At 42.6% G+C, this 25,218-nt stretch overlaps 1 protein-coding gene across 1 annotated transcript in view; it reads left to right on the forward strand.

Moving 5' to 3' along the window:
- Nucleotides 1-340: 340 nt before the first annotated feature.
- LOC119649162 (supervillin) overlaps nt 341-25,218 on the forward strand; it is an 838,258-nt gene continuing 813,380 nt past the window's right edge. Inside the window, exon 1 of the mRNA XM_038051179.1 lies at nt 341-1,075. The gene's annotated coding sequence lies outside the window, so the exon portion shown is untranslated. The remainder of the gene's footprint in view (nt 1,076-25,218) is intronic.

Consider the following 25,218-nt stretch of genomic DNA (forward strand, 5'->3'; position numbering starts at 1 on the left):
GACTTCTTGACATGCACAGAGAAAATTCCTGAGATTTGTATTTCCTATTAGTTTTCCTTTGAGCGGATTTTCTTTTTTTAAAACGCTCATAGGCCCCAAGTGCTGTTGGCTTGCCGCCTTGCGCTGAGAGAGAGAGGAAGTTGACTTCACTTCCAACGTATGCTTTCTCCCCGTGGAAGCGGTAGCGTGATACTATTGTGCCATGTCGGGTGGTTTGGGGGCGTCCTCTGACTGTACGCTTGCTACATGTTGGATCAGACTAGGGTATGCGGGGGTTGGCAATTTTTGCCTTCTTGACCCAAACGCGCACTAGGTCCCGGCTGTAAGCACAAGTTGATTTTGAAATTCGAACGGGCGCGGTACGTGTACGTGTGGTTTTTTCGTTTATTTCGCTTTTCCGGGGGTTTTCCTCTCTCATACGAAATTTTTCAAATAGCTTTTTAATTGTTGTTGTATTTTCTTTTTTCGAATAACGAACAATCTTGTTGGAGATATTCCCGACGCATCTGAGATTGCATTGCGAAGGTTCTTTTTTGGATGATTTCTTATGGTTTCGGTTGATTTTTTGAAATTTTTGGCGCGAGTTAAGTTCTAGCCCGGCACGTTCTCTCTCGAAGTCAATTTAGAATTATTCGACTGTTTCGCGCAGAGTTTCGGTTGTTTTGATGCAATTTGAGTGGTGCAATCAGTTGTTATTCCTTGGTTTAATTGGACGCGCGAAATCACCAAGTTCGCGCTTGCATGCCTTGTTTTTGTCGCAAAGAAAATAGAGTCTTGCAAAGCAGAACAATTTCAAGTGCCTTCCTCGTTGGCTTCTCAAGCGTATTGTTATCGAAAATTCAAACTTGAAGCCGGTTAGTGTCTGTGTTGTAATTTTAGAATTGACGACATTGAAGAGTCGCGCGTCTGGACATCTCAAGTGCCAAGGAGCGTTAACACTTAGTGGAGCTCGTGCCAGAGCACCACCATTGCTCTGGATTTTTTCAGATTATCTTGCAGTCCTGTTTGCCGTCCATCGACTAATTGACCAGAGATAACGTCGGAGATATCAGGCTTTGCGGTACATTAAGCTAGTGTAAGTATGTCATTCATTTATCCAGCTGTGCTCCACTTTCATTACTCTATTGTTCCGAGAGATACGTTGCCACGAGACCGCTTATCTTCTAACCCCCTCTTCCGAAGGAATTCCTGGCTATGTATCTTAGGGTCGATAAAACCGCATGCAGGCATTATTGGAAAATCTAGGAAACACAAAGAAAAAACACCACCAGAGGAAGATATTCCAATCTATGATGGCATGATATAATTCACTTTAAAATAGATCAATGGAATGGCATTGCCAGACGACGCATGGACTTCATCTGTGTTTATTGGTCACTGGGATGAATATTAAAACTAAATTTGTTTTTATATATAGAAAATGGGGGTAGGAAATGATGAGTTCGGACACCTGATCGTATTTATTTTAAGATTGAATCTATGGGGAATGATACATGATGAATAATTGGCTTCCTACACTTGTCGCCAAATAAAATCTCAATTCTGGCAAATGAAGGAAACTACTGGGTTGTCGGAAAGAAATGTTCAGAATTTCTTTGTTTTGAGTTGGAATTAAATTGGATTAGATTAAAGAATTTCGGTAAACAAGCAGAATTTCAGATAAAAGATAGATAGCTTCGAAGTTTATGTGTTCCAAAATCAACAACCGTGGAGAGACTTCTTTCTTTAAATGGTTAGGTACTGGTCATGTATCTATATGTCTATAGCTAAAGTAGATATCCAAGCACATGCCCTGAAAGTAAAGTAGCTCCTTAAGGACTCACCTTGAACTCTGTCTTCCAATTAGAAGATTATATGAGTGAAGTTTCTGACGTCATAATCATTTTTGACAGGTCGTCAAAGATGTGTGAAGTCTCACATGATAGAACGCATCTCCCTTATGACTGATGAGTTCCATACGTTTCTGAATGACAGATTCGCTGTTCAATTCCCTGATAGGAGCTCAATACTGCGACCAGTCGTGAGGTGAATTATCACGTCGGGACTCAGACCACTTACATTCCAAATTGTTGTACCTTTCATCATTAGTTACATTTTTTTCCCAAAAAAGGATCATTTTCTTCATGCTTCAGCAACATATCGCAGCTCCCCCTCCGGCGCCACCTTGTCGTGATGGATAGTCGTTAGGGATTTACTACTACACTACGGATGTCCAAAAATATGAATGTGGAAGCAACGGATTTTAGCTCTTCAAGTGGTATGAAGTTATGGCCTCACTAATTTCATGCCCCCTACGGAGAAATCTATAGAAGGTATGCTTTCTAACTCGAAAGAAAGCTTGCATTTAGTGCCTGCCTCCCAGCCAGCCAGAAAGGAAAATAGAGCAATTCTCACCTGAAGAGAAACTGAAAATCCGGCTGCGACCGCCCCGTCCGCGGTACTACAGCCCAAATCTACCAATAAGTGGAAGAGGAAGGCTCAGAAGAAGGAAATTTCAGCTACTAAGGAGTGGGGACTACAAGCTGAATCCTGCCTGTCACAACCATCACTTTCACCATAACCAGGAAGAGCAGGAGATAGGGAAGGTGATGACGTGGACCCTATTGATTTGACGCCGGTATGTGTCCGGATAGCTGAGTGTTTAGAGCACAAGGCTACCGTATGGAAGGTCGCGGTTCAAATCTCATTGGTGGCAGTGAGATTTGTATCGTGATTTCGTCGGATACCAGTTGACCCAGCTGTGAATGAGTACCTGAGTCAAATCAGGGTAATAATCTCGGTCGAGCGCAATGCTGACCACATCGCCTCCTACAGTATACTAGAGTGTACCGTTTCGGTCTTGAATTAAGTGCTCTAACACACTTCAAGGCCCTTATCTAATATGGGTTGTTGTGCCAACGATTATTATTATGTGAAAATGGGACCAAGCGATCGGACACGGTGAACTTAGGAAAGCCCCAAACCGGCAGCAGAGGAAGGTACTGCAGAAACTGGTAAACCATCTTGAGAATGAAGACATGGACGTGGCTGCACAACCAGTTTCGGTAATGTCGAGAGAAATCAGACGCAAGAAAACGCAAGGGACAAACTAGTAACTTCGGTGAGACCCATTCTGGATGTGCCAGACTCCTTTGGCAACGGTAATGGGCGCAAGAAGTGCAAAACGAACACATTTGTGGTGGGCAATGCTTCATTGTGTTCCGCACTAGGGCCTATGTTCTTGCGTCCCTCGTGGATTAGAACCGGTGTGCCGGGAGGCAATCAAATCAGCAAGAGAGATCTCATCGAAGCTGGTCTCTCCCATGGGAATATGGACAAGAAGGAAAGAAATACGAGGATGTATGCGTAAGGGATGGCAAAGTGCCAGAGAGATAATTTACCATCCTCCGGTAGGGCTTGTGGAAAAAAATGTTCGAGCCTGCAATGAGGCCAAGATTTAACAATCAAGGCTTTCGCGATGGGCTTCTTCATTTGGAGTGAATTGTGCACACCGAGCTGCGCAGGATAGAATATCGGATGGATGTTGGATACCTGACGGACGAAGGAAGGCAGGGAACATCATCCGCATGTTAGGTGAACAGAACCCGGGCATGGACTTTGGACACTGAGGGGTAAAGTTCACGAATGCCAGGAAGAATCTACCCACAAACGTGGGTTTTAGTGTGGTATTCGAATTGAACCAAAAGAGTCTGAAGGTGCTCACGGACAATCACCATATGGATCCCCACTCTTCCTCGGTAGATTGGAAATGATTCATATCAGGAAGTTGAAGATCATCATCTCTATATTGAGAGCATATCGGGAGCGTTTTCGACTCACTCAAAATAGAACAAATTGCAGCATCTTCGATGCGCTTTCTCACAATGTAACTGCGCGGGGAGGATAGGGCATACAGCGGCGAAAACGCCCGGGATTCGCACTGGCGAAGGGAATACAGAGTAAATCCTACCTGCTAGTAACTTCTCCTACATCATTTACGGAATAGGCAGAAAGAAGGGAAGCCGGAGAAATGAACCGAACTGGCTTGATGCCAGTCCCTGTGATGGAATCTATGCAAACCGGAAACCATTTCCTCAACAAAAAATACCATTGAAAGTGTTAATTGAACATCAGACAAATGCTCTGCGTGATAAGATCTTTTATGGATGAGGACATGGGAACTGCTGACGGTGCGGTATGGGAGAAACCTGGCCACACGCCGACCGTGGCATACGCTTCTGTTTTGCATTACACATTAGACTAAGTTTATGTCGGAAAACAAAAAGGTTAGTCAAAGAATCCTGCAGCATGACAAAGCCTGCTCCTATTTGTTGGCAGCGAGGCTGACAAGGCTGCAGGATTACCACTACATTTTTTTGGTGCATGAGTTAAGGGCTCGATTTAATAGAATCTGTGGCATTGGATAAATTAAGGGATCGAGGGGCTACGAGCGGTAAAACGATAAAAGATCTATAAGACTGAGAGCTTTTGTCCTGATGTCAAGACGGTTAAAGGCATCCATACTGAGACAGTTCTGTTTCCAGAACCTAATTGCGCCCAGTTCAGAGAATTCCGAGTTTATGGCTCATTCAAATATTCTTCTATCCCCCACGGACTATGTCACACGCAAGCTGAACTTCACAAGAAACTTTGCTGTGGACCTTCCAACCAGGTAAAAGTGGAAGACCGGCGGCGTGTTGCAAGACTATGACACGGTATTCTTTACGGACGGATCAAAGATGGCCTATGGAGTCGGCGCGGGGGTTTTCTCGAATACACACGGTGTATCCAAGTCGTATGGTCTCCCAGGTTTCACCAGTGTATTCCAGGCGGAAGTACTGGCGATATTGGAAGTCTGTCGATGGCTGGAGCGTGATTCGAGCCCCAAGCGTAACATAGCCATTCTAACAGACAGCCAAGCGGCTATCAAGGCCTTGTACTCAACGACGACATCTTCCCGGTTGGTGGGGCAGTGCAGAGACGCGCTCAACCATCTGGGCGGCACGCTCAAGATCACTCTCTTCTGGGTTCCCGGGCATAGGAACATAGAGGGGAATGAGCGGGCTGACGAATTGGCCAGGCAAGGCTCTGCTTTTGGCAGTCCCTCGGGGAATACAGTCGGTGTTCCGCTGGCGACTGTCGGGGCCGAGTCTACTCGCACTACCTAGCAGCCGCGGGTCTGAGATGGCAAAGACTTACATGCTGTGCCAAATCAAGGAGAATTTGGCCCGCTTATAACATAGCCCGATCACGGGAGCTCCTGTGCCAGACGCGTGCAAATGCATTCAAGATTACGGTGGTCTGCACGGGGCACTGGCCCATAGGGGACCATGCCGCTAGGCTCGGCTTACCCTACAACTCGCATTGCCGAAGCTGCGGAGAAGGAAGGGAAACCCTCATGCACTTTCTCTGCGATTGCCCAGCTCTGGCTCGAGTCAGGCTGCGGACACTGGGTAAACCATTCTTTGGGGACCTCAGTGAGATTTCTAGCTGCAGGGTCGGAGAGCTGCTTTCCTTCGTGAATGCTACGGGCTGGCTCTGAAGATCCGAGCCAGCTGGACTCTGCTTTCCTGTTCCTATAACAACAGTCACGGTCTTAGGAGTTTGTGGCATCAAAACAGCGCACCAAAGCATTAATTGGGCTCCTCGGAGCGGCCACTGATACCTACCTACCTACCTACCAAATATTCTTTAGTTTCTTTAGGTGGAAATAAAAACTTTTTAAATTGGCCTCCACGATTTCTGGAATCTCTTGTGCGTATAATGAGGGTTTAATGTGACCAATGCCAATATTTTGAAGCCTTTGACTTCAGTCGGCCCCCTGATCGAGGAGGATCGTTGATATCTACAAATTATCAGCACGGAACCAATTTTGACACCGGCTTTGTAGATTATTATCACCATAATTTGCAGAAGCTTGACGCCCCTTCTTTTTCAATTTGTTAAATCTATAAACTAAAATATGAATGGTTGCAAATATCCTCTAGTTGGTGTATAGTGGGTCCATCATACCAATGCGCTTTCGTTGCCGGTTCGCCAAAATCTACTTTAGCGGATCCAGCTAAGTTCGCCGGCGTTACTCTACGTTCGTTTCTGACATGGACTCGTTGTGTAGTATTCGAGTGCGTCTGGAAATAGGGATCTCTGTGGCTATATGAACGCAGACTTTCCTGCCAGCAAATCAATTGCATTGTAATTTTTACAATTAAGAAGGTCGATGGTTCATGCTGTAGCTTTCTATCTGAGATACTTCACCCTCGCGGCGATCTATGAATAATTTTCGTATCAGCCGAAGGTCCCTATGGGCAGAACAGAAAGGACACCTCGACGGCTGGCTGCTTTGTAATCATTTGAAGAAGAATTAGGTGAATATGCCTTAGGTCTATCGTAAAAGACACCGAACATTTTTTGGGAGTAAAGAACTGTGACAAGCCCTGACGCCCTAACGACTAAAACGGCTATATCACAAGAAACAACCCTGTTCTGTGTAAGAGGACCTCATCGGTGATGAGGATCGCACGGAAGTATTTATCAAACAGGGAACACCCTTATCGTAGCTACTCTTACTGTGGTCTTCGCATCCGCGTCTAATCTATCGACTGTTTCAAGTTTAACATGCAATTTTACAGTTGACGTTGTGAATAAAGCCCGAAGAATCTGGACGAAGACCAAAGTTTGGAAGATGAGGGGGGCGGCTCAAATTTCGCAGGTATCAGGAAGATTCGTACCCTACACTGCACGGCAAATATCAGTAGACTCAATTCTTGAGTATCTAGACGAAATCTGGGCATTAATCCTGAACGAGTGCAATGTTGTTCAGGTAAACTTGGGTCTATTTTGGCAATACGATGAAGGATGAGATGGATTGTCAGTCTCTTTATTTCGAGACTCGATTTTGAATTTGGGTTGTGGTTATGAATGCTGTGTTCGTCGGATAATAATGAAACTAATTGTCATTTCGATTCTTTTGACTACTTGGAGGAGGGACTATTGGTCGGTTTTAGATTTTAGAGACGTAGTATCAACTTAGCTATAATTAAAGTTCCTTGCACTTTATATCAGTTTATATTAGCTGGGCATCCAATCCAACACAGATCCAGTGAGTTTAACCTCTGTTGGGAAGCACTTGCTCGACGTGTTTTGCATTTTGCTCATCTGTTAGAAGGTAGTTTTTGGCATACTTAAATCTCGTGACGTAGTGGTTTAGGTAGTCCTGTACCAGGAGCTGCATTCCATGCACAATGTTGGGCACTTCATAGATTCCGTTTTCACATAGCGCAGAACAAATCTGGGAATATTTAGGAAAAGAGCGAAGATCTTTCAATTTCACTATTGTAGAAATTCTTTTGAGTTAGGGTTTCTAGGATATGGTGGGGATGTTTTTCTCAGCTGACGTTGTTTGAGAAAATCACATTTTGTTATGTAAGTAATTATAATTAATTAAATTAAACCGCCGGGCATGCTACGGAGGCTCCTGATGCATGCTTGTATAAGGAGGAAACTTAAGGAGTATCAAGTGTATGAGTGACGTAAAAAACTTATGGAAATAAGAAAAGCGTAATTACAGATTGGGAGTTAGAGGAACAATACCAGGATCTACGAAGTAACCTTAGAAAAGCTATATGCACAAGCAAAAGGGATTGTTACTGGCGGCTATGCCTCAATGCCAATATGAGTTCGTGAGGTGTTGCTTACAGGGTTGGAATGAACAAAATACGTGGGCAGAAAGCACTACTTAGCATTAATAAAAATAATTTAAAATTGAAATTAAATTAACTTTTATCAAGAACATAAAAAGATACTTATATTACCTAATTAATAATATATAATTTAAAACTTAATTGAAACTAATTTACTTTTGAGTTGTTATCTAAGTTACTTTTCCTTAAAAAGTTTTGAGAAAAAAATCGTTTTTTTGGCTTGGCGGGAATGAGCGGCGAGCCGCCGGCGGGTGGCGGACCAGACCACCCCCCACCATAAGGACTAGGGGTACTCGGGTCGGTCTTGGAGTCCGCAACGAGGAGGATCCAGACTTGAAAATAGCCAAAGTGAGAATAGCCAATCTTGAAAGAAGAAATGGCGAGCTGGCGAAGACACTCGAAGATTTAAAAAAGCAAATGACAATGTTAATGAAAAAAAAATGGAAAGCTTACAGAGCAGCTAATGGCTTGGGAGGCGGGCCCGCCGTCTCCAAAGGTAGCCAGAAAAAAGGTTAAGCTTTCTTCGACTACTTTTGCAGTCATGGAGGAACCGGGCTGCCTTGAGGGCGAACAAGTTCTCGACAGCGAATCTGTCCGTATGGAGGACATAGAGAGCAGTAAAGCAGACGATACGAGAGTCAGCGACAACGGTGGCGATGGAAATGTCCCAGAAGAGGATGCTAACCAGGCAAGTTGCAGTAGTGAAGATGGAAAATTGGGTGAGTTTTTGGTCTATGTTTCCAAAAAATTAAAGAAAAAAACAAAACTCAAGAGAAAATGTTAAATAATGTAAAAAATAATGCAAGTACGAGTGAAAATTGAAAAAATGGTCTGACTGGGGATACAATTAGCACCCGAAATAAAGAAAAGGGGGAAAGGGTGCCCCCCATTAATGTTTATAAATTAGGTGGTAGAGATTTAGCCACTCTACTTAATAGGAGCGCGGGGCTGTCAAATTTTGTTATTAAAAAGACGGGGACCGAGAGAGCCCAAGTCCAATGTAATAAAATTGTAGATTACAAAAAAGCACGGGAGGTCCTCGAGCGAGTGAAGGCTCCTCACTTCACCTACACTCCAAAGGAAGAGAAGGTGCAAACCTTCCATCTGAAAGGTTTGGATGCGGAGGAAGAGCCCGATGAGGTGCTCAAAATGCTCCGGGAGACGGGAACTGAGGTCAAGTTCCTCTCAGTGTCACGGTTTAGTACGAGGAGATCCGTTTTGGAAAAACGAATTCTGCCGCACTTCCTCGTGCAGATAAGCCGGGAGAGCCGGGGAAGCGATCTGATCGGCATCAGGTCGCTTAATTACCAGGCCATTCGTTTTGAGCGCCTGCTAAGGGGCGAAATAGTCCAGTGTCGAAGATGCCAGCGCTATGGTCACTCGGCAGTGAACTGTCAAATGACCTTACGATGTGTAAAGTGCGGGAAAGACCATACCGCAGCTGAATGTTCGCTGACTGAAGCAGATGGCAAGAAAAAAACTTTCTGTGTTAACTGCGGAAGCGGAGGCCATCCGGCTTCGTACCATGGATGTCCTGCATACCGCAATGTTAAGGTCACAAGGCAGCAGGCACCGAGATCGGCCCAAAGAACGAAGGTGTCAGCGGCGTTGGACGGTACCGTCCCTTCGGCACCAATCGTCTCGGGGATCCCATTTGCAGAAGTAGTTCGACAAGGGGGAGCTAAGAAGCTCCAACAAGATGCAAGTGGCGGGATGAACACTATCCTCAATAAAATACTAACCATGTGTGAAAACATGCAGCATACGCTACACGTAGACAATACAAAAATAAATAGCATAACAGAATATTTACACAAACAGCATGCCCGCTGCTAGGTCTGCAGTCACAGCGGTACCACTGGATGGTCTCCGGATCATCGCGATTAATGTGAATTCCATCGTAGGAATCCATCGAAGAGCGGAGCTCCTTGATTTCGCTGCCAGACAACAGCCTGACAGAGTCTTGATTTCAGAAACCCACCTCAATCCGAGGCATTCGATAACATTCAAGGATTTTGAATTCGTGAGGAACGATAGACGAAATTGTGATGGGGGAGGTGGTACCGGAATACTTGTGGGTCGCCATTATCGTTTCAGGCATGTTAATAGGCCTGAATTTGAAACCTTTGAGTGTATCGAAGTCTCATGTGTTCTTTTTTCACTGCCTAGAGGAGGGAATTTATACATTCTGTCAGTCTATGCAGTGGGAAACAACCGAGCCAAGTTCAAGGAGGAATTCCATTCTGTGTTCACGATACTCGAACAGAATAGGCTGCATAATTACTATATTATAGCTGGTGACTTGAATGCTAAGCATGCCTCGTGGCTAAACGCCACAAACAATCCCAGAGGGGTATTCCTCAAATCTTGGATAGAGCAATACCAGATAGAGTATAAATGCGAATTATATGGGTCAGAGAGTCCAACCTGGCCCAGGGCAAATTCCTATCTGGATTTGTGCATTGCTGACGCGCGCTTGAACTTTAATTTTAGGAATCCTCAACGGAAACTACAGACTCTTCCTTACGATAGCGACCATAACGCTATTCTTATTGAAGTTCTGTTTGATGGACGAAGAGTTCGCCTTCTGCCGATGGACAGTGGCGTCCACAGGCTGAACTTTAAACAAACAAATTGGAAGAAATTCCAAGAGAGGTTTATTCGGGGATATCGAGAGGAATGCCCACCTCTTGATGGGGAAAACGATAGTACAATTGCACCAGGTGACAGGAAATTGAGCAACGAGGAAATACTTCAGTATCTTCTCAAGCTGGAGAACTTGACGCTGGAAACAATTGAACAAGGCGTCCCTAAGATTAAATCTCGCAATAATATGGAAGGATATGAAACTGCAGCAATAAAACGGTTGAAAAAAGTGAAAAGCCTTCTGCTCACTCGCGTCAACAAAATCTATCGGAGATATGGGGACTATCATCATCCCATATTGGTTGAGTTCAAATCACTTATTCGTCAACATTACGTAAATGAAGTGAACTTCCAATGGTGGGAGAAGTTAAAGGGTATTTCACCAAGCGATCCAGATTCCATGTTTACTAAGATAAATACGTTATTCCGGAAGAAGTCACGAATAACTGTACCGAGAATTAAAGTCGGTGGCAGCGAGATCCAACACCTTATTGACTCAGGTATAGACACGAATAGTGTAACTGCTGATGCGCAAGGCAATTACATCGTGATGGATGATGCTCTGAAACTCGAACTTATAGGGGAGCACTTTGAATCGGTGCATCTGCCCAGAACGGACTTAGAGCCAACGCGACTTTCGGAAATTGTAGAACGAGATGTCCACAATTTCAAATATAGCCTGAACGGTACCACAGTTCTCCAATTTAGCTCTGCGTTGCAGGCTGATCTCATACCGAGTGATAATCTGCTTGATTACTTTGTCTCATGTGTAGAGTTAACTTCCATATTCAGAAGAGTAAACAATAAGAGATCATCCGGTATGGATGGCATTCCCAACGTGGTCCTCAGGCATTTACCAGACATTGCCATTCGTAATTATTGCATTTTGTTCAATAATTTATTGAACAATTCCTTCTTTCCAGGACAATGGCAGAAAGCCCGAGTATTCCCGATTTTAAAGAGAGGGAAGGATTCATCCAGCCCTCAAAGCTACCGCCCAATCAGTTTGCTGCCTAACATCAGCAAGGGGTTTGAGGTTTTGGTATTGAAAGCCTTGAACGGGCATATCAAGAGGAAGGAATTATTGCCGAACGCCCAATTCGGATTTCGATCTGGACATTCGGCAATACATGCAATAACGAAGGTAACGTCTGATATTTGCTGGCGAATTAACAATGGTGAGTGCGTAGGCGCTTGCCTTATAGACATGGAGAAAGCCTTTGATACCGTCTGGTTGGATGGACTGATTTTCAGGCTCCTGAAGAATGAGTTTTCCAGTCACCTCGTAGCGATGATGTGTAGTATGCTGTATGGCAAATGCTTTGTCGTTACGGACGGAAATCTCACTACTAACAGAGAATTTCATGTTCTGAATGGATTACAGCAAGGGACAGTGACTGCGCCTACACTTTTTGCGGTATTTGCCGACGAATTGCTCAATTCTTTCGATTTTAATAAATCTCCTAAAAGGTCGTTGGTTGCCTTTGCTGACGATCTGATAGCCTACACGGCGCACAAGAAGGTAACTGAGGTGCAAGTTGAACTTCAGAAGATGTTCAATGATATTAAGTTCTTCACGAACAGTTGGCGGATGAAAATCAATGCGTAAAAGTGTGAAACGATTCTGTTTCGAAATTCCTTAGCGTATGCCAGTAGGAACTTGAAAAGGAATTGGAGAGATTTCCACATTGTCGCGAACGAGGATAGTTCTGAGCGCATTCCTCATAAGAACTGCGTTAGATACCTGGGTGTGCGTCTTGACGAGCGTCTCCAATTTAACGAGCACGTTAAAGTCGCGCTAGAAAGCGCTCGCAAGGCATTCATGTCTCTTCGAAGACTCTTTTATGCTCCACATCTTAGCCGGAAGGTTGAGATTATTTGTTATCTTACTTTGGTTAGACCGGTGCTCACCTACGGGTGTGCTATCTGGTTTAATTTGAGTGCTAGCCAAATGGAGAAAATAAGGATGTTTGAAAGAAAATGTCTGCGTGCTTGCACGGGGCTTAATAGGACTGCTTCGTCAAACTATGAGCACTATGTAACTAATGAAGTGATGTATGCAGCTGCTGCTGTGCCGAGAATCGACACAGTTATCGACAGATTGATTCGGAATCATATAGTGCGATCTGCTTCGCATGGTGAGAACCCTTGGGTTTCGCAGTCGTTCTACCCAAATGATGGGTATTTCGAGAAAACTCTCACGACAGGCTTCATTCCTCCCGAAGCGTTCGTGTATCTTGACAGGAATGGTTTAATTCTTGATTGTGCCGGTGATCCGGTTATGTATCATATACATAGACGGGCCACGAACAAAAGGATAGAATACCCCCCAAATTTGACAGTGGGGGCTCCGGGATTCGACTGGAGATACTCCAGAGCGAGAGCAATTGATATTAAGCGGGATGAAAAAGAGAAATCTTGGTACTGGTGGCTGCGGGATGCCGGTTAGCGGTGACCGTGCTCAGTTCTGCCATTTGTTTCTTGGTGGGGCTTTGTAAATATGTACATATTGAACGGGTGCTGATTTTGTCTCCAGTTGTAACTTATAAATACATACGTTTTTATTCTTTGTTTTTTTTGTATGGATGTTATTGTAAAAAAAAGAAAAAATGTGTAATATAAAATATATAATTATGATAGTTTTAAGAACAATAATTTAAGTTAAAAGTATTTTTTGAAGCGATCAAATATTTATTATTACTTTTATATTTCTTTATTTGCCACTAAGGCCAAGTGAATTCTGTCGGGTTTTTGACCATTTCCCGACAACTTATTGTAAAATTAGATTTTTATTTCTTACTGTTTCTCTTCTCTGTCTGTAAATTGCTATTCGAAAACTTTGAGAGCCCACAGTGGCCATTCGATTTAAGTTATTTTTGTTATTTTAAAAGATTGTTTTTTATTGTTCATTTTTCCAATCTATATACTATTGTTACCTATTTCTTAAAAATAAAAATGATTTTTAAACTAAAAAAAAAACACTACTTAGCGGTTCAACAGGATGCTTCTTTGATCCCTGAGGTCATTGAGGAGGAACTGCGGGGAATCTGCGGGAATATTAGAAATAAGGAGGCTCTGGAATTGGATTGGGTTCCAAACAAGGCTTTCAAGTGTGTTGATATTGCAAACCCGTGTAGTTCACAAGTACATGTAACCCGTGCAGGGTGAAAGGTGTGCTTCCTTTTCAGTGAGAGAGGTAGAAGTTAGTTCTACTATTGAAGCCCGAAAGGCAATTTGACGTCCTTTTTCACATCGTCCATCGTCTTCTAGAAACTATGGAGAAGATGTGGAAGAGGGTGATTCACAACAGGCTGTCCCAATCGTGGAGCGTCTATCAGAACGACTGTATGAGTTTATGTTCTACGGTCGATGCGATAGAAATAATCATTGATTTGGCTCGCTTTATGTCAACAATGCAAGTTCGGCCAACTATGGTTGGATAAAAGGTACTTTGGATAAACTGGGTGCGCCTGGCTATTTGGCCCGGTTAACCGAGAGTTAGCTCACGGTGAGTTTTTTCTGGTAAAAACGAGGGACGTGTGGATAGAGTACATTGTGACAGAAGACGACCTTCAAGGTTTTCGGAGCTCATATACGAAAAAGTGCAACTTTGCAGCTTTGTTTGGTTTTACAGGCAACCTGGCAGTGTTAGCTTTTCGTTAATGATGATCTACGTCTTTCTACATCAATTCACGTTCAAAACTAATCAATACGTATGAATGACGATGAACTGCTCTCACTATGAAGTAGAGCGGAATCCATATTCAATCCTTATTATAAGTAAAAGGATTGCTCCAAGATGCTGAACAGGGTTTAGCTTTTAACGAAATTTATTGCCTATCTGGTGGGAACTTAACCGCAGATTCTTTCGTTTTAAACTTAAAATATGGAGGCATAAGGAAGAGAATTCTCCAATAAGGAAGTTCATCGTATCCCATAAACACTCATCACGTTTGTGTCGCAATACACGTGTGCCTTACATTATCACAAATCGACCATAAATAACCATTCCCCTAACGGATCACAGTCATCACAACCATCCTAAATTTCCTTGTCTTGTCATTTGTGATTTTTCCGCAATAGTGAAATTGCAATGTTGGGGTAATAAACTCCACATTTTCTTGGACAAGTGCCACCACTTAAGACAATGAAAACATAAATCCTTCACCGGCAAGCAATTGATCTCGATCATGTTAACACTCAGTTTTTGTAATGCGAATTGAAGTTAAGAGTGAGTGCAGTGATACAGATGAAAGATCGTTTCTTAGTTGTTTCTTGCGAAATATCATCAAGGAAAACTCCTTTGACATAATGATTGATTGGAAATGATCGTGGAGTGATTATGGCGTGATAAATTGAACCTATTCGATGGAGCAATGGATGTTTGGCAGGGAAATTTGCTTCGAGATATTGGAGCGATGTCGGTCCAGTTGGGAGTTAAGGGATATTTTTCAGCGCTTTTGGAAAACTGTGGATCTCGAAGGAAGGCGAAATTCAATGCATGTACAATGATAGCTCCGCATTTTTTTCAGGAGAAGGACTTCTGCTCTATACTTCTTTGATTTTGGGAGGACTTTTAGTATCTTTAAAGTCTCGGGTAAAGTTCGGCGCAGCTTAGGATGCAGGATATCATTGTGAGTGGAGTAAAGAAGGAAATCTTTGGGAAAGACGATTTTGGTGTAGTCTTATGTCTACATTTTGAAGTGCGGTCTCATTTACTTTTCTTTTATGAAACGCTACAACCCTTTTCCTAATGGCCAGCAATCCTCATATCCTCTGCAGGCTGCATCACGTATGATTATCATCTATCAGTAACATAAACATGATCTTCATCGTATGTGATTGGCATGATCGCGATCTGCGAATGCTCTTTGCAGAATAGCATTAAATTGTCGATATCCCTCAGAGTCTTTACACTGGCGTAGTTGTGCCGAGCGCAATTGGTTCACACAATGTACTGAGAAAGTCTGTAATTTCAAATGCCACTTCTTGGAATGAGCCAAGCACGCAGACCAAACATCATCGTGATGTCATGCATACAAATGACGTGGAACAAGATCAATTCAACAGTCGTGAACTCCTTCAAGATTCTTAATAATATTCTTTTGCCTCTTTGGAAATGTAAAAATACATGGAAATACCATGGCACAGTGCTAATTTTCGATTCCAATTTCATGTTCAGAATTGAACTGATTGAAATTGAAATTGTACAGTGCGAATGTAAACAAAGTGGTATATGGCCCCATATTTTTTTGGTCTTATATTCTCTGCCGAGTCGCAAGCGACTCGGCTCTAGGGATTTTCGTTACGTGCCGTAGTCATTCCAATTAGGCAACACACAATATAAATGATGGCTTGAGAAAATAAACCATGCGAGAAAAAATGGATTCAAGTACAAACATTGTTTATGAAATTCACATCTCTCTCTTATGTTTGGCGTGAAATCGATCGTTTATGCTGTGGATTTCCGTAGTTTTCGTAACTTGAATTGATGACTTCATTTCGACATTTTTAATTTTAACTTATTACGTACTTCATGGTAGCTGATCCCTTGGTTGAAAGTGGCAATGCCATTTGGGTGGTATCTGATGCTGTCAGAGGAGATGTTTTCTGTCAGATTCCGAATATTAGCAAATTGTTGAGTTTCCAAGAAAAGGTAGACATTGGCATTGGAAATCTAGTTTGGAACCATCCAAAACCAAGCAGCTTCGATGGCAGAGTACCATTCACGTGGTCGGAAATTTAATGGACAGAAATGTTCTCGCACCTACTAAAATGTTTACCAATTCATGCTTTGAAGGAAACTCCTGCAATCCAGAGGAAGCAGACATTAACCCTGCATCCGAGAGTCGTAAAATTTGCAACATTAGCACACGCAATAGAGCAAATACAAAATATGGATGGAGTCTTTTGAAATGCACAACCATTTGCAGATACTTTGCGTCTAAGTTTGGTGCTAGTGATTTATGTGAGTTTGCTGAGATTTCACAGGCATTTATCATAATATGCAATTGCGGAGCGGACGTCTCAATGGGCGAGAACTTGAAATGAGATATAGCTGTTAAAGCTATTTAATGAATATGAGGACGTACATCGGTTTGTGAATTAAATTATGATGTTACCAAGGATGGTGCGATGCTGGAGTTGGTTGATTCGAGTCCTGATTCAGTTATGAATCAACATAAAATAAGGAAATTTGAGTGATATAATCCCGGCCGTCATCAGGGAGCCTGTTTGACATGAGGTCATTGTGGAAACCAGGGACCAAGAGTTTGGTCGTCGGCCACGTCCAGAAGGGGCTGATTGGGGCACCTTAAGATCTGGCTGACTGGGGAGTCATAGAAGTGGATCGATGAACGGAAGCGAAATCCCGAGAAGTTCAGCGTAGTGTACGTAATGACAAGAGAGAATTGGCTATTGCGCTGGTCAGGGAAGCGGAAGATGCCGCAGATCGCAATCAGAACTGTATACCGCATCCCGAAAGAGCTTGTATATGGTCGCAAATCTTTCGATGGGCCTGTGAAGGACGTCAACGGTTCACTTCTCATTCATGATGATGAACAACTGAAGAGGTGGAATGGACACTTCATTATGGTTCTTAACCGTATTACAACCGGTGGGGTTCCTCTTTTTGTGGATGAAACGGCTAGTCACCGTAAAATGTGGATATGGACTGTTTCTCCAAGTAGAATAGAAACATTTCGACTGTCAATGCACTCAAACGGAGTAAATCCGCTGGGCTTGATGGTCTCCCTACAGAGTTATTTATCGCTGCGCCCGCAGTCTCTGTAGATTTGCTGCTTCTACTTGTATAGAAATCTTGGAAATTCGAGGCCTTTCCCAGAGTGCGGAAGAAGGGATGATCGTCAAGATCCCAAAGACGGTCATCTATTTTGCGTATCTATTGCCGTTGCAAAGATAATAGCTAAAATAATCCTGGAACGCATCAAAAAACATATCGGAAGCTTGTTCGACAGAGAGCAGGTTGGTTTCCAGTCTGAATCCTCCTATATTAACCACATCAGCACCCTACGGATCATTTTGGAAAAGTGCGCGGAATTTAGATCTACGCTGCACGTGCTCTTTATCGATCTCGAGAAAGCTTGCGGTAACTTGAACAGGGAGTGCATCTAGGGTGCTCCAAGCGGGAGGTACATTCCGGAGAAACTGATAGTTATATCAGAGTGACATGACATGATATGGCGCAAAATATCACGTGCAGCACCGAGGCAAAATCTCGAAGGATTTTGATGTCCAAAGTGGAGTCCACCAGAGTTCCATCCTATCACCGATACTATTTCTTCTTGCTACTGGTGACGTCCTTCAATAGCTTATGACATCTTTCCTCAAACACCTCGCCTACGCTGATGATATCTGTTTATGCTCCCACCAGGTTAGGGATCTTGGTCAAATGGCTCTGGATTTGGAAAGAGAGATAAGTAGAGTTGGACTGAAGATAAACACCAATCAGTTTGATGGGTCATCGCGCTCTTCATATCTGCATCCATGCCCAAAGCATCGAAAGCGTCAATCAATTTGTATATCTAGGAAACGTGGTTTCTATCAACGGTGGGAGCGAACTGGATGTCGCCCGCATTGTAACTGTTTTTGCTGCCCTGTCTAAAATCTGGAAATGCAGTAGTATCAACACCAAGATGAATATGACTTGCAATTTCGTCCAGGGCAGAGGCAACTCATCAGACCCTGTGTCACCTCTGCCCTGGGAGCAGTGTGGCCGAAGTAGTTACAAGTTCTCATTTGCTCCTTTATATTAATTCAAAAACACTACATGTATATAAAATTCAGGCCTAAGCCGGCCCAGGCCAAATTAGAAACTTTCTTTAAGAATCGAGGGATTCTTAATTCCGCGAGCCATCAAGATTTAGTTAAGACTGTTCTGTAATAACACATGGAAAATGAACTCCACTGTTACCCAAAAGCTCCAAGCTTTCGTCTCCAACGTGGGGTCTCATTCGTTAGGTTCAGAGCACTGCATTTGTGAGGTTCCGAATAAGTGAACCAGTGGAAAACAGCCTCTTCCCTGCTCCCAACTTCGTTTTGGTGTGCGTGACCTTGCATTTTCCAAGGCAGGGTGGGTCGAATTTCTCCAACATTTAAGGTGTTTGGGGTGACTTTCCCCTCTAGGTCGACTCTGCCCACATCCCATAAATTATTATACATTGTCAGTGGCTTTCTTCTTCGAATTATTGAAGACGTAGTTAGCGTTGAATTTTACGTTCATTTTCAGTGGATAGAGTGCTCAAATTGTTTAAGCTTCGGTGAGCCAGGCTGTTTCTGTCTTTGGATTCCAATAGTGGAGACGTTGCACGGCAGTCTGCATGAAATTCGATTAGGGCATCGTTGACGGCCAAGAACGTTCGACCGTCGTTCAAGAGGGCGGCCTTGGTAACTTTGTTGATCGTCATGGTGTCCAAACGAAGTGAGGTTAGCTTTGATCAGCAGCATCTCCCATTTCTTAACAATTGTGGTCAAAATCAGGAATTTGAATTCGCTTTTGGTTGATTAACCGCTACATCCGCCGCACATATTTGAGACAGCATGTGAAGTCTACGATTCGCATGTGGGACTTTACATTCTACTTTGAATCATCATCATCAACGGCGCAACAACCGGTATCCGGTCTAGGCCTGCCTTAATAAGGAACTCCAGACATCCCGGTTTTGCGCCGAGGTCCACCAATTCGATATCCCTAAAAGCTGTCTGGCGTCCTGGCCCACGCCATCGCTCCATCTTAGGCAGGGTCTGCCTCGTCTTCTTTTCCTACCATAGATATTGCCCCTACTTTGAATGATTCCTAATAAAGTTCGTTTCTATGGCATCCAGTTCGTTTCGGTTTGAGAATCAGTTGCAGCTGATTGGCTACCGAAAAATCGGTGGTGTCGGGCGAATCGATTGATGAAACCTGATTTCGATCGCGTTCGTAGATCAAGAGGTGACGCGATCGTTTCGCCCCTGCCGGAATCAGATGCTTACCTGCAATCCGGTACCAAGGCTGCCTATCAATTTTAGGCTTGACTACAAATAGAAGACAATATCTAACCTCTCTCCATGGCGTCGTTTAATCCGCTTTGGGACATCTGGGATATTTCTGTGTATCCAGCGTCGTTTAAGAGGATCGTCCCATCATTCTAATATTGCTTCAGTTTGTGCCAACTGTCGACGATAGATTCACCGATTACATATGATTGGCCATACAGGCGTCGACCCTCGTTCGCCAAAATATCGATGGGGGCCATGCCTGCTATCGCGCATGCTACTTCGTCAGATGTTGTACTGTAGGCGAACGATGTCCGCAGTGCACCTAATCGGTATGGGGGGCATTTTTTTCCAATTTGCTTCATCCTTCAATGCGGAGGCCCAGTTAGGAGCTGCAAGTAAAATTGTGCTAACGACTTTCTAGATAAGGGGTCAAAGGCTTCTCGTTTTTCCGCCTATATTCGGTAACATTTCTCCCACTAATGTTGCAACTCCGGTTGTTTTTGTTATGAAACTTTCCAGATGTGGCTTGAAGTTTAACTTTTTGTCGATCATGATTCCCAGGTATTTGAGCGTTGATTGCGAGTGTATGGTTTGTTCGCCAATTCTAATCTTCATCGACGTTTGCTTCCTTCGTTTAGTGATTAAGGCTACCTCCGTTTTATGCTCTACGAGCGCCAGACAAACGCCTTCTAGCCAGGATCTGATTTCCCGGTTTAAAGGTCGTTGTATACCTTTAACATTATTAGAAGGTAATTTGAGTGCTAATGAACACGTCTATGCCTTATTGTATTTTTTACCGTCTTTTGTGGAATAAAGCTTTATAGAGTAGCATAGGGTTGACTTGGACTTTCAACTGTAGATTCCCACTGACATCCCAAGAATTGTATTGCTTTGCCATGTTACTCTCGAATTGAGTGATGACCAACTGGATAGTCTCCAAAGGTCCATACCTTCTGGAGTGTGTAGCAATAGCGCTTTTTGCACTTAACATTTCGCAATAAACATTGGCCTGAACAGGCCTCACGACTGTGAAGTTGAGAGGACGGATTCGCTTCCCGAGCTTGGAATTTCTCGGCTCCCTGGAATAGAAATTTCAATAAAAAAAGGGATAATAGTAGGACCACACAATTTTTACCCCAGATCCATATAATTTTCACTTCGGGCCCAGTTTCTTTGCATAATTTTCCTTTTCGGCACGCATTTTCTCTCTACAGTTGTGGATAGTACCTTATCACCACTGAGCACATAAGGGGAGACATTTTCTCAAACAACAAGCATTGAAGTTGGTTTCCATTGGCGGAAGTGTACGATTTTCCAGTAATGTCACACATTGAGAAAGACCGCTTTATTACTGCGTTCAAGGTTTCGGCACTGGTTCCCCTTGACTCATACTTTTGTTAAACCTTTGTACAATACATCTAGCAGGTTATTTATATTAGTCATTATCATCCTAATTGACGGTCAGAATAGGTCCTGTGCTACTTCCCAAAAATGACTACCGATTAATAAAAATTTCCATCATTACACAAGATTTTCAAACCCAAAAAATATCCTTTTTTAAGGTTTTGTGTAAAACAAAACTTTATTAAAATCGGTTTACTGTCTGTCGGTCCGTCACACGCATTTTTCTCGGAGACTGTAGCAGCGATTGACAACAAATTTGGTGGAAAGGTGGGAACTGCTCACGCTCACGCATACAGTAAATTACATCCTGTTATGTCGAATTTAAGGGAAGGTCCCCATTGATGCAAAAGGGGGGAGTACATTTTTTTTTCACCAAATATAGTCATGTGTAGTATCAAATGAAAGATCTCGGTTAGTACTTTCCGAAGCCGGTCTTAGTTTTGACATTTGTCTGAAAGGCGGGGAGTTTGGGGGGTCGAAACTGATCATTTATTTAACGAGGCCATTCTCAGAAGCTGCCCAACCAAAAAATTTGAGAAAAATTAAGAGGCTGCCACTATATAGCGGTTAGGCTCCGAAATACCTTCCATACCGATTTCCCTTCAAATAAAGTTAATAATAATATTTTACTTTAATTTTCAGTAATTGGCGTCAGAACCCCCCTTAAGTTCATCCTAGCATCACGAAATTTGCAGCAATCTGGGTTATAATATATAGGTTGATCCTTCCAAGTTTGGTGGAAATCGCACTATTACTAACAAAGTAATAATAGGTCAAATTTGGCACTTCTTTGCAAATTCAAGATTTTGAATGTCAATATCATCCGAAAGTGGATATTCTCACATAATATATGCATATATTACGTGTTACGTACTAATGGGACAAATTCACACTCAAATGTCTTTATAAAGGAAATACACACAACCTTTTATATCTGAAGTGTCCAGCTTATAGGTTTCTTTCGGATTTCTTCTTTTTAAGGTTTTGTGTAAAACAAGCCCTTTAAGTGTTTTTTATCCCGGAGATCACTTTGCTGATTCTATCCTTCTGAAATTGCAAACTTTCGTTTCTATTAGAAATTCAGATTTACTTTCATTAACAGCTCTTCGAAAATAGGAACCATGCCTCCTAAAGGATTTGGCACCTTTTTTGTATCTTGACGCAACTAGATATACCTTCAATGACATGAACGGTTCAAGCATCAAATCTAATCCCGATTCAATATGCTCACTTGAACGATTAAGTACATTTCAGCACTCACTAGTATGGGACCTAATTTCTCTCCTCTTTTGAACGCTGCTTCCTTTGTTTACGCTATTTCGAATCTTTCTTAACTTAGCGTTCAAACTTCGAAGTAGCTAATTATTCCTCGTTTCTTATCCCCATCAGAAGCCTATCAACAGTGAACCATCTCAATTTCAATCAAATCAATTTATCCCATAAACAAATTCATTTTATTATCTTTAAAGGAACATTAAATTGACTTAATTACACCCTAAATGACTGTCTTTCATGCTGCAGTAGTAACCTACATGCATGCATGCATTAAAATGCAGCAGTCATAAAACAGGGCCATATATCCCTTCATTGATGGTGTCAGTATCCATGGAGACGTTCTGAAAATCAATTCTTCCAAGCTATGAAATCGGAGCCAGAATCCTATCAATTACGTAAAGATCATTGGACGCCACTTTTATGGGCTGAAGGGCTGGCAGATTGCAGAAGGGTTGCATTGTTTTGAGTTGGATGGCGACTCTGCGGTTCTATGTTTTATGAACGTCTGTTTACCTGACATTGCGACTTTTGTTACGTTAAACGTAATGATTTATGAAATCATGACTACCTCCATTCTCATTGGCAAGCTTCGGTATGAATTCCTCCTGTCTGCTGAATATATTTGTCGTTATCAATTGGAAATGGTTGTTTTTACATGCTTCGACTCCATTTGTTATTATTGGCAGTTTATAAAACATTTAGGTCTGTTCAAGACACGCAATGTTCAGTAGCTTATCGGGGCTGAAACTCCTGCCTGCATTCAAGATATACATAAGCAGCCGCGTCTGTAATCTTTTGTATTTCTGGGTTATTAGTGGATAAATTGACAAAACAAACGTCTAGGAAATGTAGTAGTCTGACAAGGCGTTCCTGGCACCGTTTCAAATATTTTCGGATAATTGGTGGTTTCAGGTAGATAATTCTGCCGGAAATATTAATGGATGATTGGTGACAGATTAGATGTGGGTAAGAAGGTACGGAATTGTCTTTGGATGGGATAATGGATAATTGTTTAAAGTTGGTATTTAGAATATGCTAAGCCCTCGGAATTTTTTCAAAACTTTCTATATGAAATAGTTTAGGGCTCATTGGCAATTTTTGGGTCATGTTCAATGCCTTTTAAGACACTGGGGAAGTGATATAAATTCAGTGGCGTCGATTTCAAAAGGTCATTAAAAAAATGATGAAGAGTCGGTATTTCTCATCCACCAAGGATCACAGTTCTGCACCTAATTCAGTCGTTAGGGATGCTTTGTTGTAAAGAGGACTGGCAATTTGCATCTTTATACCTTAAAAGACTCATGTTTTGGTACATTTTTTGTAGCAATAGAAAAATATATCATCTTAAGTTTTTATTTAGTTCAATGAGAACAGAAAGAAAGCATGAAGTAGTTTCAGAAAAGAGATTCCAGACCGTGCGAAATGAAAAGGGAGGAGGTGGGAGGGGGAGGGCCTCGTAGGTCTAGTTCTCAGCCCTTGGTTAGGTCTATTGGAGTTCATTGGAATTTTGTAAAAGTTGCTGCGAGCTTCCTTTACGGCGAAGATCGCCCCGTCTTAAAATTAGACTAGTTTGGACACGTCCAAATAAGGATAATGGTCGCGGCAAATTAAAAGAGAGAAATGTTCTCTCTGGTCAGAAAACAAAAGCAAGAGGGCAAACATAGCCTGTAATGGGAGAATTACACCCTATTTTTTTTGGATTTGCCATCCCCTCCCTTGCTTGGGAAGTGCTCCCGCGGTTCAACTCAAAATTTGAATGAATCCTACCACAATATATTGATGACAATACTAGCCAAAATAATTTTAATTTCTTTTCAAAATCTGCTTCACTATTTAGCGACGGGTAGGCTGGTAAGTAAAAGTGTTTGCCCCATCAATTGGATCATAATTAGCAAGACGTTGTGTCGTTTTGATGCCACTATTCCCGAGAATATGGCCGGTGAAAGAAGTAAAATCTAGCAAGCTCTTAATCTCAGAGTCAATCCTTGAAGCTCACCATACAACTAGAGATTTTCTTGTGGTCGCCAAAGGACGGTTTTGTGTCTGGCTCTAGCTAAGGCTCGCAGTTTCGATATTGCTTATTATAAGGTATGTTGAGTATAGTGGTATGGAGTCAACTGACAAGTGATCAAAGGACTGCTCAACGCTCTCAATGCACCTGACTATCGCTACAGATTGCGGTGCGCCTGCCCTTGAACCGCTCGTCAATCTTCCGGGTTGCCGGCATCAAGATCGCATCCACTTCAGCCTGAAAGACCGTTATATATTGTCCCAAGAGAAAAGGCCTTTTCTCGTTTTTATTCGAAAGCAAAACTGCTGCTCCAGAACCCTGTTCTGTTTTTGAGCCATCGGGGTAAAAGACGTCAGTATATTCTGTCACGCATTCTTCTGGTTCATCCCAGTTCTCTCTTCGTTTCAAGATAACTTCATATTTACTACCAAGCAGATATATGGGGATCCGGGAATCAGAAGTCAAAAAACGAAACGAGCGAAAACTGGATTCAGTTCTCCCAATAACTCTTCCAATGCTATGTGTCCCCCATGTTTATTGTTTCCCTATAGATCTAATCGAATTAGTCTATTAGCAATGAACAACAAATTGAGTAATACATTCAGAGTTGCGTCGGATGTCGTGCTTATGGCACCGGTGATACCCAGACAGACAGTTCTCTGCAGTGTATCCAGTTTACAGCGAAACTCTTTTGCTTCGCCTTAACTCACCACACTACATATGCGTAAGCGAACATCAGCCTAATGATAACGACATATATCCACATTACTACTAGCCTAAGTCTCCATTTCGAGTCAAAGGTCCGCCTAGACAGCCCATAAGCTGTGAGAGCTCATTTCATCTTTACCAAGACATGATTGTTCCAAAGAAGCTTCTATTATAGAATAACTCCCAGATATTTCACTTCTTCGGAGATTTGAAGGATTGTATCCCTCATCTTTGGAAGGCAAAGACCATTCAGTTTCCTCCCTTTTGTAAATAATACCATTGTAGTTTTATTTGAATTTACTGAAAGTCCATGCCTGAGGTACCAATTGTCAATTAAATTAACGGAGCGATGTGTATTTCTACACACCATTTCGAGATTTCGACCAACAGCTAGCACAGTCGCGTTATCTGCATAAGTTTGAGCGTGTATTGGAAGATTTTGTAATTCGCATAGTAGTGATTCGATCAACATACTCCACACAAATGGCGGTAGCA

The sequence above is a fragment of the Hermetia illucens genome, chromosome 2 (genome assembly GCF_905115235.1).
Source record: "Hermetia illucens chromosome 2, iHerIll2.2.curated.20191125, whole genome shotgun sequence".
Classification (NCBI taxonomy): Eukaryota; Metazoa; Arthropoda; class Insecta; order Diptera; family Stratiomyidae; genus Hermetia; species Hermetia illucens.